General features: G+C 37.0%; 1 protein-coding gene across 2 annotated transcripts in view; it reads right to left on the reverse strand.

Annotated features, from left to right (window-relative positions):
- Positions 1 to 6998: 6998 nt before the first annotated feature.
- Positions 6999 to 14292, reverse strand: part of LOC149541044 (uncharacterized) — a 62596-nt gene continuing 55302 nt past the window's right edge. The window contains exon 2 of one of the 2 annotated variants that reach the window (XR_016356461.1): positions 6999 to 7284. The gene's annotated coding sequence lies outside the window, so the exon portion shown is untranslated. Of the gene's footprint in view, positions 7285 to 13518; positions 14003 to 14292 lie in introns of those variants that run through there. The other variant, XR_016356463.1, reaches the window with a different exon arrangement.

Raw genomic sequence — 14292 nt, forward strand, 5'->3', positions numbered from 1 at the left:
TCTCGATAATTGGATAAGGACACCCTCAAAGAAATAAGAAACTATGTGTTGCCCAATACCAAAGAGTTGCCCCATGAAGACCTCATTCCCAGTATTGTTGTTGAGGGGGGGACAACTGATAAATTGTCCAAGTTTGATGATGTGCTGAGGGTAGAAAGGGAACTGAAGATATTAGATCCAAATTTCAAGGGGTTCTACCTAGACATCCCCTACCCACAAAGGATTAGAAAGATGGTGGTTGACTATGCAAAAATCATGGCACAAATGCCAAAGGAACCACTTGGGGAAGAAAGTGGGGTAAATCCTGATAGCCCTGAACCTAATGTGTCCTAGGAGTTGGAAGAAGATGAGCCTCCTAAGGCATCATGGATCACCAAATGGAATAAGAGGCAAAAGGTTGTCCATATCCCTGAAAAAGTTAAACAGAGGACATTGCAAATCTTGCCTGGTAGAAGTCAATACTTTGCTGACTTAAGACAAAGCTATATACAGGACAAAATCATTGTAGCTGAGAACATGTTGACTGACCTCGAGCTAGCAGCAACAAGGTTGGATGACAGGATCATCCAAGCCCAACAATTTATAGAAGATGACAAGTTCATAAAATGAGTTGAATTTAAGAGCTTCTTGTATAAAATTAAATAGAGTGAACTGGTGTGGAAGATGAAACCAAGTGAGTCAGATGAGCAGAAGCAAGAAACTAATTGAAAAGTTGTATGCCTATGATCCAAAAAGTGAAATCACGACTCTTGAGGAGGCAAGGGATCTAGTGCAAAGGAGTGGGATGCTACAAGTGCTTGGGTGGGATTTGGAACAAGCATTTATGCTTTGACCAAATCAAGAGACAAGAGAATGCCATCTCATATGAGGCATATGGTGCCAGTGGACTGTAGAGAGGATCCGGATTCAATATTGACACCAAGTCTCTAGCAGTATGGAGCATGGCTCCTACAACAAACAAGCCCAAATTGATGGATTTGCAGAGCGCAGAACAAGGCAACATGATAGTATGGACACTACAGGGTACCTTTGGTACAGAGATCTCCAAGGCCATTAAACATTTCTCATTTATGAATGAGGCAAAGGTAGAGGAGATAGAGAGAAGGTTAGATAAATCCTTTCATGATTACATTGATGTCAGGAAGCAGTATGAGGATAAGCTCAGGGAGAGCCATGTTTATAGAGAGAGAATTGAGGAGATTGAGGCTAAGGTCCAAGTGCTAGAAGCTGAAGTTGCATCTCTCAAAGAGCAACTATCCAATGCAGAGCATGGAGCCATTACATAACAGAACAAGGAACAGGATGGACAAATACAACCATCCAAGGTCACAATAGAGACCACAACACAAACTGATGAACTGGAGACAGAAGAAATAGAGCCCAAAAGGATGAGCATTGATGCTCCACCAACATAGCAAGGGGATGAGACAAAGATAATGGTCATTAGAAGTATGATTGGCCATAGAGTTGAAACTCTGAAGAGTGTATCACAATAGGCCCATACATTATATAATTCTTTGCAAAGTGTTGAGCAATTCTGCAATGAAGCATTCTCATGGCTATCACCCACATTTAATCTTTGGGGGGCATATACTCAATTCTTAGAGAGGCTTGTTATGTTGATGGCTAAAAAGCCAAATTTGTCTAATAAGATCATTACAGTGAAGGAGGGCATGGAAATGGCAAAGGAATTAATTGGTTTCTTAACTGGAAAACTACAAACAATACAAGGAAAGTTGAAAGTTCTATCTCAGGGAATTGAGCCCTGTATTCCACCAACTTTGGATAATAGCAATAAGTTTAGAGAATGGCAGGAATGGTCCGATTCATTCAGTGTAATATTAACTCAAGAGACTACAGTGACAATTTTTGCAAACAACATTGATGCCACATTCAATAATTTGATCGACTCCTTATTCAAAGCTGAAATAGATTTGAATAAATTTTTTAGTGGAGTTTAAAGCCATAACGGATGCCAGGTGGATTAAAGCCACAATGGACCTAGAAGAGGCTAAAACTAGAGAGTGGCCCACCAAAAGAGAGATCTATGTTTGGGAAGCGGTGGGAGAGATTGAGTCTCTACTGGCAAGAGGTAGTTGAGGTGTTACTTGTTGAAGACAGAAGAAGGCAAGGAATTAAAGTTAAACTTCAACAATAAATAGCCACCTGTTGAGTTTTCAACAACATCCTCTTTTTGGATCAAGCGTAGAGGGATGTCTTAATTATAACTTTTTGTACATGTCTTGTCTATTTTCTCTTCCATTAAGATTTTGACATGTGTCCTCCCATCTGAAGCTTGTTGCAATCCTTTATAAGGATTTCCAAAATGTGGAGTAGAGGATAGATTTTTCAATTTTATGTCATTTATAGTCTACCCAATTTTGTTTATTGCATGAATGTTGTCAATCTTGTAAACTTGAAGATATAGTGAATATGAATGATCTAGTTGTCAAGTTCTGAGTTATATTGTCAATCTATATCAGTATTGTATTCATTTTTCAAAGGAAAGTAATGCAAAAGGAAGTTTTGCATATTTGTGTACTCAGTTTCATCTCCTTTCTTGCATGTATGTGATCTTAAGATTGAAGTGAACAATGTTCTTTCAGTTTAATGCAATGTAGATAAATTGTATATATCTTACTGATTGCTTTTGGTTCAAAGAATTAACTGCTTTTAGTAAGTCATAGGGTTTTGGGTATATGAGAAGGATGTGATAAGAATGAGATTCAGAGTTCACTGTTGACAAATTTTATTGCAAGTCGCTTGAATAGGTCTAAAGTTGTTAGTTTTGACTCTATATAATTATGGATAAGGCACTGGTCAATTAATTTCAATTACAAGTTGATGGTTAATAGGGTTGCAAAATACATATATCAATCAAAAATCAATTTTCCATTTTCTTATTTGAAGAACTGAAGTTGTTGGTTTGACTTGTTTGTAATAGCTTTCCTTTCGGTTATAACTAACTATTGTAATCAAAAATTTCACTGCAAATCTAAGAAGCAATGGTGACCATTATCTACTATAAGGGACAAGTTTGAAAGGAGAAGTATAAGTGAGCAAGTGTTTGAATAGAGAATCAAATAACCTATGACATTCATAAGGTGCACCCGCCTTGGCCCTACAGAGCCTAGAGTGTAGATAGTTTAGTGTACTCTGTTGAAGTTGGTTCAGAGCTGAGATCAATCTTGTTGAATATAGGACCTAGCTAGTCCTTAGGTTTGTTTTCATTTTGTGCATCCTAATATTAGGTTTAGAGCAACCTAGTAGTCCCAAAAATACCAACAGCCTCCTTGTCCATCTTGTTGTAATTGATAAGAGATTAGTAAACCCAACTGAGGGCCAGATCTACAATTGTATTGTGAGCATTGTGATCTTGGCAGTGTCTGCAAATTAGGTTGTAAGCCTGTGGGTGTAAGTCAACTTTTTTTCTCCATTTTTATGCTTGTAACCAGGTAGTACTTTAGACAGAGCACGTCATCTTGTCGATTTGACTCCCACTGTGATTTTCCCTAACAAGTTCCCTGAAGAATGAATTAGTGTTCAAGTGTTGTGCGTTGTGGATCTTTCAAATGTGTATTGTGTTTGAGAGGTTTTGAATTTTAATTGTCACAGCTGATTCACACCTCATAGTATTATCAAACTAAAATCAAATCAAACATAGATGATATAAAGGCAATTTTATTTTAGCATGTTATCACAAGTAAAACTTTGAACATGTTTTCTCATCTACTTGTAATTTGGACATATCATTTAGTAATACATATTTGGGTTCATCCCTTCTAGATAAAACGTCAACAACAGCATTCTCCTTTAACTTTATAAATTGATCTCAAAGTCATATCCAAACATGTGTAACACATTTTTGGGGATCTTCAAATGACAACCTTTATTCAAAGAAGCATTTGAGACTGCTATGATCTATCTTTAAGTACCTTCCCATCAAATAAGGTTGCAATTGTTTGATTACACGCAAGATATGTTAGGAATGGAGGCAACCATTGCACATGGAATCTGAAATCAACTACAAATTTTGAACTTAATTCTTGAAATAGCATAAAAGTTTCAACTTATCTATGATGCTAAATCTGCCATTTTTAGCATGCTTAAACAAAAACCCTATATGAACTTAAAATCAATAATATAACCATATTAGGATTACCATAAGAGTACAACACAGAGGCACAAATCAATAATCATGAGAAACCATGGAACAAATTATCAAACACATAAAACATTGTTTATGAAAAAAAAATCACAAAGAATAAAGGTTTGTGCTTGTATTATCTTTATGAAATACATGTTGCATAGAATCCTTCCCTTATCCTATTTAGCCTTCAATTCAATAACTCTTGCATACAAAAAAGCTCTCTCGTGATGTCTCCATCTCAAGCCCTCAATATGTAAACTTGTGGAGTCCCAAAATACCAGTATAGAACATACCATGGGTCAAAAGAAGGTTTCAAAGTACCATGGTAAAAATTCCTACAACCCACTATTGAGATTTCCACTTACATGTTCCAAAATAGCATCATTATTGCACTTACAACTTTATGATAATTGTCATAAGATGCTCATACATGTTACAGAATATCATACCATTCATACACACCAACAATAGTTGATGCACTTACAATTACCATATACTACTAATTGATTCTTGGCATCCTATATTTAGTTGTAGTTAGTCTCATCATAATGTAAATAGTGACCACTACCCATAAATGATTTTGCCAGTGCAATATGTGTGCGCGTGTGTATGCGCCTTGTGTGCATGTGTATGTGTGCAGGGGTGTTTGTGTGTGCATACATGCGTATAAATATGTTTAAGTGTGTTTGTATATACACTTACAAGTATGTATATGTATATGTATATGCATATGCATAGGGGGGGGCGTTGAGTGTGTGTGCGCACACGTCATGTACATTACATATAGATGTATATGTACATTATGTGTGTGTGTGTGTTGGATGTATATGCATATACATCTATGCACACTGTGTGCACGTGTTCACACATGTGCGTGGTCTACACACACACACACACACACACACACACAAACTTTGGTTCTTTGCTCTACTCTATAGATATATATGTCTGTATATATGTATATACACATATATGTAAATACACGGGCACGCACACACATGATAGTTTGTACTAGGCTGGATATTGCCCAAACAATAGGAGTTTTGGATAACTATGTCTAACCCTAGTAAGCGGCATTAAGTTTTCAAAATACATTTCCCTCTCCAATGTAATCATCCAAACTAACAGAAAAACAATTGAGTTTCATATTGCATTTAGCTTGCTTCCTCGTATACAAATTCTCAAACTTGGGAGCTTCAATTACCTTTTAAAGCCATATGGTCTACTTCTACACTATCAAAGACCAACAAAAAATTCAAGTCAAATTGAAATAACCTGAAAGAGCTAAAAATATGCATTGATTCATAGAGTTTTCAGATTTAACTTGTGTTAACCAAAATGTTCATTTTGCCCCTGGTACAAAATCAAGTGGAAAGAGGGAACCCAATCGCTTTAAATGCCCAGCCTGTGTTTTTTTAATATTTTTCTGCACTTTCTAACTTTTACAAAAGCTTTTTCAATCTTAAGAAAAACATAAAATGTGAACATGAAACCTATCATTTCATTTTCTCATTCGAAGGTACATGTTTTCCTCTAAAGGGGGAGGAATGCAAAGGTGTCGAATACAATATGTAGGAACAGAAAACTAGCTTGTACAAAGAAGATTTATCAGTCAAAAGTAAGTTATTTGCAAAAATTCTTTCGTGTTTGAAGATTTTTAAAGAATTTTTCTATTTTTCCAGATAAGGATGTATTTAAAGGTGTCAATTTGTGAGGATTGCTTGGATTAATTGAATTTCTCAGAACTGGATTATATATCTAAAAGCTTCAATTGATCCAAGCAATCTTATAAATGAATGAACTTAAGCATGAAATGTCTTTTACTTGATCAACTCTTTAAATTGTTAATAGAATCATATATTAAAATAGATATATGAAGAGTTTGGGTATAGCTATCTATCTATATCTATTGATAACAAGATAGTCATTGATTGAAGAATTCCAAATTAATACTGTAACAGCCTTTAGAGCTGAGTCTTCTCATATTAGGCACGACACTCAAGACTGCCAAGAGGTGTACATGACCACCAACTCAGCCAATATTGGTGGAAGAAACCAAGTAAAATTTGAGTGGACAGGCATCAGAAGAGGATGACAAGGAGAGATCATTGTAGAAGGATTTCCTTCATGGCACATTATTAAAACCAAAAACATCTTATCAGTGCTATGAAACTCATTCAACAAGAATCTCTTCTTCTGTCATTACCTATCTTTCTTTCTTTCACACCAAGATGATTTTACTATTTTGGGTGTCTCTTCGAAGAGTTTACATGCTTCAAAAGGGAGGAAGGGAAAAGCTGTCAACAAGAGACTAGATCTCTCTCTCTTGTTGGCATGAGTATTATCTATTGTTTTTTATTAAGAATCAAACAGGTTTTGAAGGGACCTAAAACCTAACAACTGACTATTGTTATACCATTTTTCTATATCAGCAAATTAATTTTCTGCTCTCAGCTGCTATGCTCTTCAATTTTCCTCGCATAGAAGGGTTATATGTTCTACAACCTATTCATTCTTTCTAGAGAAACAAGCATGGCATCGTGCTCTGTAAATTGATTGTTGTTCCCTAAACCGCATTCACCATTGTGCTCTGCAAAACATTTATATGGTCTTACCACCTTCTCTTTCAACAATTGCTCAATTTTTGAGTTCTACAATCAAACCATTACATGTTTGTTACCATATAGCTTTTTTCTAGACAGAAGTTTGAATCAATCCTCAAGGATCCTAGCTCATTTGGTTGGCTTATAAATCTCTGATTTGAAACATCTTTGTCTTCCTTATCAAGTAGACAGATTGTTGATTGATCCATCACAGCTAAAACATTAAGCGTAGGAAATCATCTTGGTTATTTGATCAAGCAAGCTGATCCTTGCTCAATTTTAATTATATTATGAATACTTATCAAATGAAATATAAATGTCCGATTATGGATAGAAATATATATTGCATGAATCGTACCATCAATAGTCGATGCCCTTGATAGAATCTGCATATAGTAATTCTTAAGTCTGTCATCTCTAGACAATATCATTTGATTGAAACAGTATAAGAATAATGCAAAACAATGTCATCTATGGTCGGTGTCATTTGATTGAAGTATGTCATCATTAGTTAAAGACATTCGACTGAATCTGCAAAGTAATGTAAAATATGTCATTATCAGTCAATGTCTCTTTGATTGAATCTGTACATAATTAATGCACGATACTACAATCTTCACTAGTGGGAAAACAACAGTATGAGTGCCATAGGCAAATACATCCTCAAAAATCTGCTATTATTTCATGAGTCGTATGAATCAATATGAAACACTGGTTCAAACAATTAATAAGTATATATAATGAAGAAACCTAAGTGATTTGTAACTACTCTGCAGTCAAAGAATTCAGTACCATGCATGATAGGAAAAGACACTTGTCTCTATTCTATGTTTGCACTCTATTGGCACTTTTATTGAATCAAATATAAACTTCAAGGATTTAATCCAGAGCCATTGCTAAACTGTAACAAGACAGAGAGGAAAGAAAATTAAACGAAAACCAATAGATACAAGAAAGGTTAATCTATTACCATTCAATTTTAAATCTGATGAAGAGCAGCAGCTGTCTGTTGGGAGGGCTCATCCTCCAAGAGGTTGTTTCGACTGTTAAGATAGATTACTACTTAGCAGGTTACTTCTTAGGGGTCACCGTCCCTTGAAGTCAGAAGACCACTAATGTCAGCAGAGAATGCCAACTAGCCTGATGCTGGTTGTTAATACCAAGAGAGTCAATTGGACTACACAAGACAAGTACAGTGGTGAAATCTTGCAGCATAAGTTACTGCTAGCATATTTATAGCCCTTGACCAAGGTGGCACATTGCAAGATGCACATGACCATCAGATCATATGAACCAGAAATACATGACTAGTCAGAAGGGTCATACTAGTTAAGGAGGTACCTAGAATGTGTGACCAACCATGAATCATGTAAGTTCTAATTAACACTATGTTTGCACCTTTTGTGTAGGCGGGGCCACTTCCAATAGGAAGTTGAGAGAAGGACCGCTGGTCAATGGTTGAGAGGTAAAGCACCTGATAATGCTCTCCCTCTCTTAGTTATGCCAAGACTTATACATGATTTCCAGATCGGAAGAAAGAACAGTAATTCTCCTCTCTCTTGTTTAAGTATTCCTTGAAACGATAAAGTTGTTAGATCAGTTATTTGGTTGATATTCAAGTTCGTGTGAAAGCAGTAGAATCTGTTATTTACTTATATTCATTTTCATATGAAGGCAGTTACATTTGTTAAATGCTTAATCTTTCCGTTCATCTGGAAGTAGTAAATTTGTTATTGACTAGCATTTCACAGTCATGCGAAAAAGAATGCATTTCCATTCCAACCATAAATGGAAATTAGATTTTTATTTGCTAAATTACTGTATGTTACATCATTGCAATGTCCCCTACAACAGCAACATTTGTAAAGGTGGTTGTTTGTGAGGAGCGACAGATCCAGACATCATTTTCAAAATCATCATTGTATCCATAGAGATGATCAATGCTATGCCTATAAATATTGTACAAGTTGTAATGTACAATGCAAAATTGTATGGCAGAAAGCACTTTGTTTGAGGAAAGATACGAGCATGGTTTTTGTGTGAAACTAGAACTAAGCTGGCTGACCTGCTTGCTTGTGACACTGTTTTATAATACCCACTCTTTTTTGTGCTAAGTTTTCATTTAAATAAGCAATAACTTATTAATTTAATATTAAACTAAATTTATATATAAATGGAATTATTGATGAGAATTTTAATTAAGCTACTTGGGCCAACTCACACTAACCACCCTTGGGGCAAATTACCCGCAAGGCCAACTTGATCGAGTTTAATATTTATAGGGGATCGAATCAAGGTTTCTGGCATCAAAGTTCTATAGTGATTTGGCATCCAACGAATGCTCAGGATATTCAGACACAAACCTGCATCTAAGACTTGTGGTACTATGTAGCCCCTATCATTTTCAAACATTTTACTGTTTGTCATAGCACCATTATGCATCTTGCATCAGCTGCAATGTTTCTTACCTGAATCACATCACTACACAGGAGCAGTATATCAAGAGGGGCTAAGAAGGACACTGCGATTAATAGACCCAACAACACCTTGGAAGGAATCATACAGGACTGAACTCCAACTTTCACACAGAATTCAAGATCTAAAACTGAGCCAAGGGATGAGAATACATCCTATAGAGGTGAAGTCGATTCCTCCTTTGTTGTTGTCTAGCAACACAGCAAAGTGAGTTTATCAAGCAAGTAAGGAGAGCAAAACATTGTGTGAGTTAACATTAGCGACTACATCCTCTAGAGTGCTTTCGGAACGAGCAATATATGATACAGGCTCCAGTCATGTGTGTGATACTCAATTGTCATCTAAACCATAAGTGCCACTTCAAAACCCTCACAATCAGCATCCTACTCAAGCTTCCTCAAGCATTCCAATAGGTCCTTGTAAGATTTAAAAATAGATTGAGAGTTATTAGGGGTCCATTTGCAACTAGTTTAATATTGTTACTGCTGTCTAAGACCAAGTCTGTAAAACCGGTTGCTATTCTATTTGAAATATGGAATATATCTGAGTCTTGTTGATAAGAAAGTCTCTATCTAAATGTACAAAAGTTTCTGAGACAAGATGTACTATCCACTCCCTCAACAAGGTGATGCAAAAGATTGGCAGTCAGACAAAGCGGGAAAAAAAATGTATACACCAAGGGTGGGGAATTCAGAACTTCGTGAATAATCTACAAGGCTTTCTCCAAATTCGATAAATAAAAATATTAATGTCCAACAAAAGACTGCCAAAGGTCAAAAAGACTGCCATGAACAACAAAAGGGGACCAGCTCACAGCAAAGTATACCAAACAGTATCCGAAAGAAGCAACAAAGCAGAAACAAAACAAGAGGGGCCGGGGAGAGCCCCACTAAGGGTCCTAAGCAACCAAAAGAACTTCAACACTAAGCGATAGACCAGAGAGCTAAACGGGCTTTGGGCTGCCTCAAAGAAGTCTTGGAAGATAGAAATTATTACTGGTAGGAGCCCATCTTAGACTTCACAGACCTGGAACCAGGGGCAGGGACAAGTTGTCGCTTGGTACCACATGTCATGTGAGGCCAGGTGAACAAAGAGGTGTTGAGCAGAGAGGACTAAGGTATCACTGGATATCAATGCTGAAGTGTGTGGCCTAATGGCTTCCTGAAGATATAGACCAAGGCATTCTTCAAGCACCACTGATCTATGTAACTGAAGAAGGTAGAAAGAGACTGTGACTCACTGAAGAGACAATAGAACCTCCCCCTAATCTTGTAATATTAAAGGGCAGCAAAAAATAAAGTGCACCTCGGACTCAACCTCCTAAATACTGCAAAGCTAACAACTCGTGTGTTGATGTCAATTTTGTACCACTACATAACATATAGCAATTGAACACCTGATATGGAATATCAAATCCTCAATTCCTCTCTTGAAAAGTTAATACTCATGAAGACATGAGAACAATGTTCCTTACACCTGTGGATACTAACTCAGTTATCGATGTGATTTGCTAGTAATCACCTAGGCGGGCTTACGTTATTCATTCAAAGATAACTTGGTGGTACTTCGCTTGCTTGACTTGTTCTTTTCTCCTTGATCACTTTCACTTTCAACTACACCTACCACTAAATACTTATTGCTCTACTACTACTCCTATGGATGGAGAAATTAGGAAATGGACAGGGATCTAACCAAATGAAAGCTTACCAGCGGCGCTACTTTCATTGGTGCGATGATTCTAAGGGATACTCTAAGGATTTTCACACTAACACCTATCTTCCAACCCAACTTGAAGTACAAGCGGAAAGATGACATGCAAGTATAACTTAGGGGCGATTGCACTAGATTACGACACAAGGCTTCCTAACAAGCCATTAGGATGCTAGTGGCCTAGTATATATGTCCCTATCAAATATTCACTAACATCACCATACAATTAGCCATCTACTTCTACTCTAACAACATGACTTTAATTTGAGAGATGAGAAGAACCATGCAATACACCAAAATGATCATGTATATCCACCATGCAAGCCACAACAATGAATAGAGAATAATTTTGATAGTATTTTGGCAACAATTCAACAGCATAACTCCTTCACAAATGAGAGCAAAATGGCCTTATATAGAGGCTCCAAATTACAATGAATGGTCGAGATTAAGAGGAAAAATCAAGAGCCAAGATTATCTCTTACAAACCTTAATTAGGGTTAACATTATTCAACCAATTACATGAGGGCACCAACTTTGTGGGCCAATGAGAAAATTACAATAATTTGTCAACCAATGAGAACATAAGACACTTGGTATGATTCGATTGCATGCACATGAAAGTACCACCTCATCAACCTTATCTTATAAATTTATTCAATCCTTGAGATAAGGTGAAGCCTTGGATGCTTGAACTTGTCCTTAGAAACTTTTTCATCGCCACTTAAACTCGCTTGTACTTGATGTCCTGACCTTAAAAGGATGAGGTCTTCATGCACCTGGGGTAATCTTGCCTTGGCCTCGATGGCTTCCCTGGATGTGAACTTCTTTGCAACTTGAGAGCCTTGCTCTTGGCCACTACCTTGAAATCGAACTTAACCTCCCCCATTATCCTTGGCTTCCTTAACCTTCCTAGTCTTCCAACCTTCCCATTCCAATCCAACCAAGCTAGCTTGCACGAATAGCCAGGCCTTGCCTAGCCTCAAATATTTTCAAATCTCTTCTACTAATCTGCTCTTTCTTGAAATTACGGGGCTTCTTGAATTGCAATCTTCAATCAAATTCGCCCTTCACCGATTTCATTCTTCACCAAAGCTTGCACTTCAACCTTTGTCAGCTTGTAATCAAATAGAAGGGCTAGGAACCCATGTGGAATTGCTTCTAGTTTTGCACTGCCCTAAGTTGTAATTCTAGATTTTCACTTATAATTCTAGCCCAATCAAATTTGCCCTTTCCATTTACAATTTCATCAATAAAGTAATACATCCAATCCTCGAATTGCATACCTTGGGAGACGTCCATGACAAAGTTGAGCAGCACAATGAGGTCATCATACTCTGATTTGAAGTTTGATCGGGTGAACCTTGACGCCTTGGTGACTCCCTTCTTGCCTTCATGTACCCAATTCTGTTTTAGGAGAGTGAAGTAGGCATCTTGATTACCCTGGTGGAACTTGGTAGCCTGATCCATCGTTTGTCTCTCAACTATATCATGTTTATAGTGCCACTATTGGTGTCACAGACTTGCTTCAATTTCGAGAAGAAGGCAATCTTTGACATCATGTCTTCCTTGTCTTTTTTTGGTATACGTTCCTCTTGAGTTCTTGCTTGCACTAACATCTACCATCCTAAACACTTATTTTTGCCCCTTCGTTCTAAGTGATATGGACTACCCTTATCAATCTCCAACCTTCTTTCTATCGATGGATTCTAACTTATTTCTGTCTTGCCAAGTTCTATCACTACACTTATCAATCTTCAATCTTCAACCTAGGGGTGGGACTACCACTTATTTCTGCCTCTCTGTGCCTTAAGATGAACTACACTTATGACTCCCTCTCCAATACCTAGGGTGGTCTAGCTCATTTCTGCCTCTCCAAGTGACCTATCATGAAAACTACACTTATATCTCCCGACTCCAACCTATTGATGGGATGATGAAGTGGTGGATGAAAAGTACAAGCATGAGAAGAGGAACAAAACCAAGCAAGAACAAGAGTGTCTACCTTGCCCTTAAAGCGGCCTCCAAACACGGAATGAAGTTCGTCCTTCTACCAACAAAGAACACCTTTGGAAATTTGTCCAGCCTGTGAAAATTTAGTCCTCCAAACAAGAATGTGAAGTCATGACAAGTGAAATAAGACCTTGGAATTCTGTCCACCTTATGCAAATACTGAAAATGCTTATTAAAAATCCTTGTCTAGGGCAACAAAATGTATGAAAATTTGCCCTTATGTTGTCCAAATCAGACTTGATCAAATTCTGGAAATTGTCATTGAAATACTTGATCTAGGGCACAAAACAATGTCCTCAAATCTACCTTCAATATCCTTCAAAAAAGTTGCCAATAGTAGAAGATGTCATTGAAAATTGCTAGAGTTTGGTTATGACCCAGCTAGGGCATGAAGTGCTGCAATAAAACTTGTCAAATCAGGCCCTCAAATGTCATAAATGATATAAATCAAACCTCCAAAACACTATCCAAATTCTGTCCAAAATGGCCTAGAAGTTGCCGCCAATAAAACCCTAACATGCACATGCAAATTGCCCAGAATGAAGGTGCTCAAGTTGATGGATTTTGCTGCCTTATGAAGACTGGAATTGACGCCAAAGGATCAGATCTGAAAATGAATCAAATGCTGCCCAAAACAGTCCACAATGGAGGTGCCAAAACCCTAGATGCTAACACATGCCTCAAAAACCTAGCTCGCTACCCATGAACAGATCTGATATAAAATCGAAGCCCCTTTGCTAGGAAAAAAAAAATCAATCCTCCACTAAATTCACCCAAAAATTAGGCCTCCACAAAATTCGCCCAAGCAAGAAAAATTTTAATTTGCCTCAAAATCAGCTAGGGCAAAAATTCGCCCAAGATGGAAGAAGAAGAAAAAATGCCTCCAAGCAAAGAAAATCTGCTCCAAGAAGAAAATCGCCTAGGCTGGAAATTGCCTCTCCACAAATTTCTCCCAACACATGAGGAGGAGGAAGCTGGAATGAGAAATGAAAGAGGGGGGAGCCTCTCTTATACCAACATTTCACTAATCCTCCAAGCTGGCCGACTTGCCCTGGGAGAGACAAAAAATTAAATTAGGCCACCATTCATGGTTCAAATTTAAATGCATCATTAAAATTACCTCTTCCATAGTGAAATTAGCATATTTAATTGCCGGTTAGGACCAAAATTGCAAAATAAAATTAAGAAAGCCTTGGAGATGTTAAAATTTTCATTTAATGACGTTTTGGTAATTAAAATATCATTTAAAATCGGATTTAGCAAAGCTAATATTGATTTTTCAATTTTAATTTACCAATCTCTTTAAATATTTTTAAAATTTTCAAGGCAATTTTACCCAAT

This window comes from Cupressus sempervirens, chromosome 9 (genome assembly GCF_028749045.1).
Source record: "Cupressus sempervirens isolate cs-2001-9-10 chromosome 9, ASM2874904v1, whole genome shotgun sequence".
In the NCBI taxonomy this organism is placed as follows: Eukaryota; Viridiplantae; Streptophyta; class Pinopsida; order Cupressales; family Cupressaceae; genus Cupressus; species Cupressus sempervirens.